Source organism: Myotis brandtii, unplaced genomic scaffold, assembly GCF_000412655.1.
Source record: "Myotis brandtii unplaced genomic scaffold, ASM41265v1 scaffold1651, whole genome shotgun sequence".
In the NCBI taxonomy this organism is placed as follows: Eukaryota; Metazoa; Chordata; class Mammalia; order Chiroptera; family Vespertilionidae; genus Myotis; species Myotis brandtii.
In genome coordinates, this window is record NW_005356050.1 from 20,273 (window position 1) to 24,588 (window position 4,316).

General features: G+C 39.7%; 1 pseudogene; it reads left to right on the forward strand.

Annotated features, from left to right (window-relative positions):
• Positions 1-1,039, forward strand: part of LOC102260079 — a 2,360-nt pseudogene extending 1,321 nt beyond the window's left edge.
• The last annotated feature ends 3,277 nt before the right edge of the window (positions 1,040-4,316 follow it).

Sequence of the window (4,316 nt, forward strand, 5' to 3'; positions counted from 1 at the left end):
AGAAGTGCTACGCTCGTACTGCTTCGCCAAGTCGATTACACGCACACCTTGGTCATGTTTTTTGATAATTTCTTTCTTTAATTCAATGCACATCATCTGCTTCTTCTTCTCAGCACTGTCCTTAGCACTTACTTTCTTCAGATCCATGGTTGAAAAAACAAAGTTTTGCAAAATAACTGCAAGCACAAATGCGAGCACAACACTGATGCTTCAACTAAGAGCTAACCGCTTAAAGTGAACGAGTGAGACACGTGATGCTGGGCTGATGTTGTGATGTTCACTGTGACGTTCGCTGCGCCAACTAGCGGTGGGGTATCTGAAGCTGGCTCGTAACCTGAATTTTAGCTCGCAAATCAAAGCAAAAAATCGGCCGAGAGACAGCTCATATCTCGAGAAACTCGTTAGTCGGGACACTCGTAAGTCAAGGCAACACTGTAGGTATCTCAATTGTGGGACTTACTGCTGGAGCTAGACTGTTATGTAATTTTATGTGCCAGGAGTGTTTGGATTCCAGATTTGTATTTGACAGACCTCTTCCTGTGTCTCTTCTTGTATCTATAATTGGAAGTAAGACCCAGATACCAACACAAAGATTATGCTGTTGGGCTGCTTATTCCTGGTTATGATGATATGGGCCCTCTTGTTTTCCACACCTGTCTCTCTGCTAACTATTTTGACAGCATATCTGTGTCCATTGGAGCTCATTTTCAATCAGCTCATACTTACTTGGACAGACATATGTCTGAGATTATGGAATGCAATTTGAGTGAACTGGTTAAGCATGGCCTGCATGCTTTAAGAGAGACACTTTCTATAGAACAAGACCTAACTGTGAAGAATGTTTCCATTGGAATAGTTGGTAAAGACTTGGAGTTTATGATGTATAATGATGATGATAATGTACCTCCATTCCTGGAAGACATTGAAGAAAAGCCATAGAGAAAGGCACAGCCTACTCAACCTGCTGATGAACCTGCAGAAAAGGCTGATGAACCAATAGAGCATTAAGTGATAATCCTCCATTCTATATGTGTATTACCAAATGTGTAAGAGCACAGGAACATGTACTGATGATAATAATCTATACTTTGAACCAAAAAATGCAATGGTGGAATGGTATGTTTTAGGAATCAGTCCAGATGTGAGTTCTTTCCAAGCACCTTCACTGAAACCATGTAATAGGAAGCATTTTTTCTTTGAGAGGGTCTATATGGTCATTTTCTAGAAAATATAGTTATATGTACTTATGTTTTTATACGAAGAACATAGCATCTTTGTGATTTTAAAGACAATGGTGAAATAAAATTGTTTCATCTGAGAAAAAAATATGGATGACCCTTTCCTTTTATGCGTAGGACAGTCTCCCACAAAAAAATACTGATCTGGCCTCAAGTGTCAACAGTGAAGTTGAAAACATCTATCAGAATTAACCTCATAAGGTTCTTTACTATCATCTGGTAGTTAGAGAAAGACAACTTCCAAGTAGCTCCAGGAGAAATTCAGATGATTGAAGTAGGGCCTCAGTAATAAAATGTAAAGCCATAAGATGGATAGCTTTAGTTTGAACAGGAGGCAGAAGAAGAGTAAGAAAAATTTGTGGTTGACAGGGTCTGTGATGATATTACGAAGACCAGTATTTGGTTGTGAGGCTACCATTCTGTATTTGTAAAATCTACATTAAGATTTCCAGTTTCATTGTGACTCTAGAGACCAGAATAACTATGTGCTGAGGCAGGAAGGGCATCATTTGCAGGGCCTAGGCTTTCTTATTTGACCTCACCTTTCTTACCCTCAACCTGAAGACTATGCAGAAACAAGTTTATTTTTGTTCTGCTCATCAATTTTACCTATCTTTTTTACCCTCCAGTTTTCTTTTTCTAACTATTTCTTACTACTGAGTGACCCATCTGACAGAAATGTCTCACGCTCCTCTTCACTGCTCTCAACTGAGTGTGGGCCACTGCTTACTTTCCTGCCTGCTGGTCACTTCCAGAAGGCCTATTTCTCTCACCTCTCAAAAACTTCATCTCTTTTCCAACAAGTGTAGGAATCTTGTGCAACCCTTATTTACTTTTTGCACTTTCTTTTTAAAAAAGATGTTTTTATTGATTTTAGAGAGAGATGAAGGGAGAGAGAGAGAGAAACATTGATCGGTTGCCTCCCGCACCTACTTTGACCTGTGATCAAACCTGAACCCTGGGTATGTGCCCTGACCTGAAATTGAATTGGTGACCTTTCAGTGCATGGGGCAATGCTCAACCAACTGAACCAAACTGGCCAGAGCATCATTCTTCTTTATTCTCTTCAATCCCATTGTTCAAATCCATTTAGATGAAAGCAATCTTTACAAGACCATGTTCTACTGACCATCTTTACAGCCCCTGTGGGTAGTGGACTTTTGGTTGCCTATCTGTTTCTCTTGTTAAGGTAATTGCATCCTCATGCTTTCTAGTAGTTAAGTGCTTGCACATAATTTTAATTACTTTTGAGTTCCATCTTCACAGTAAGTGTTAAGTAGGTGTTAATGAGTGACAGCTACCACTGAACATTCTTAATGCCTTGGTGAATATTGTTTCCTTTGGGCTTTCCTATTAAATGTAACCTTCCTGTGTGTCTCCTGACTTTACCTCATTTAACCATTCCAACATGCCCAGACTGTTACCTTTTCTTTTTTATTCCACAAACTTAAGTATTTATATTGTTCTCAGTGTGGGCTTTTGATCTCTCTAAGTTTCTAAGAGCCTCCCTACTTTTAGTGAGTTTCTTTAGACAGTGAGCTTTCCCAATGCTCTGAGGTCGTAGATGATGCATTAAATCTTATATTCCAAGAATGTGTCCCCAAGACAATGAATTCTTGCATATCCAGTCTTATATTCTAGCTTCCTTTCCCCTCAGCTCCCAGACAAGGGATAAGGTATCTTTCTGGGACGGTCAGGCAGCCAGAATTACTCATCCTTACTAGCTCTGAGTTGCAGAGAGTAAGTTGCAGGAGAGTGTTACAGAGAGATTGGGACTCATTCTTCCTCCCATTCCTACTTCTTGGTGTGGAAATCCTACCACAGCGATGGCAGGATAAAGGTACTGGGACCTCAATTGTCCTTGCCTTGGCTCCCTTGTAGGGCAGAGGTTCCATGGTGGAAAAGGCAAGCCAAGAAGCTAGAGGCTTCTACCCTCACCCAGTGGGTATAGCAATGGATCAGATTTTTTCCCCAGGAGAAATGGAAGTTCACAATAACAGAGAGCCCTGAAGATCTACCCTAAAGGAACTGACTTTATTTGAAACAGTGAGGGCAAGTTCAAGCTTAAGGGTGTTATTGAAAATAATGGAGATTTTGGTGGTAAGAATTTAAGTGTTACAAGGGTGGAGAACCTTTTTCTGCCAAGGGCCATTTGGATATTTGTAACACCATTGGAGGGCCATACAAAATTCTCAGGCCTTATAGGGCCTGCAGGTCAGACGGGTCCTACATTCCCCTCCCCTGATTTAAGAGAAGACCAATAACTCCGTAACAGCCACACAATGAATTGAAACAATGATTTAGTTTTACCTTAGATGAGGAAGGCTGGTAGTAGAGCAAGCTTTGTGTAATGGTATCTTTAGAATCCAGTTCTGAGCATGTCAAGCTTGATATTTTTAATACCTCCAAATGGAGGTGTTATTTAGGCAGGTGTTTGATAGTTGGACAGAGGTGTGGGTGAGACATATGTATTAGGAGTCATCAGTATGCAGGTGGTGTTTAATGCCGTGGGGACTGATAACACATTAAGAGAGAGAGTCTAGATATAGAAGGAAGACAGAAGATTGAGCCCTTGAAGTATGCTTGCATTATGAAAGATTTCTAACAGACGAGGAAGAACCAGTAATGCAGAGTGAATAGAAAGTAAAGCAAGAGTATAATATTCTTAAGTCAAAGTGAAGAAAGTGTTTCAAGGAGGCCAGAGTGATAAAATAATGCTGATAGGGCAAGGAAGATGATTGAGAAGAAAAAAAATTGGATTTAGTAGAGGCCATTGGTAACTTCTATTTAGTTAACATCAGCTGCATTATCTATTTGAAATATCAGAACCAGCTTTGATTTATTTCTTTCCCACCTTCAATATCTAGTAAACCTGTCCTGTCAATTGTATTCCATAACCATTACTCATCACCTACACTGGGGTAAATATCATTTTAGATGCTTGCATATAGAGATGAACAAGACTTGGATCCTCTTATTCAAGAGCTTACAGTTGAGAATGTGGTGCAGGCATAACTACCTTTAATATAGCAGCAAGGATAATGTTAATAATTATTAGAATTTCTTCTATTTATAAGA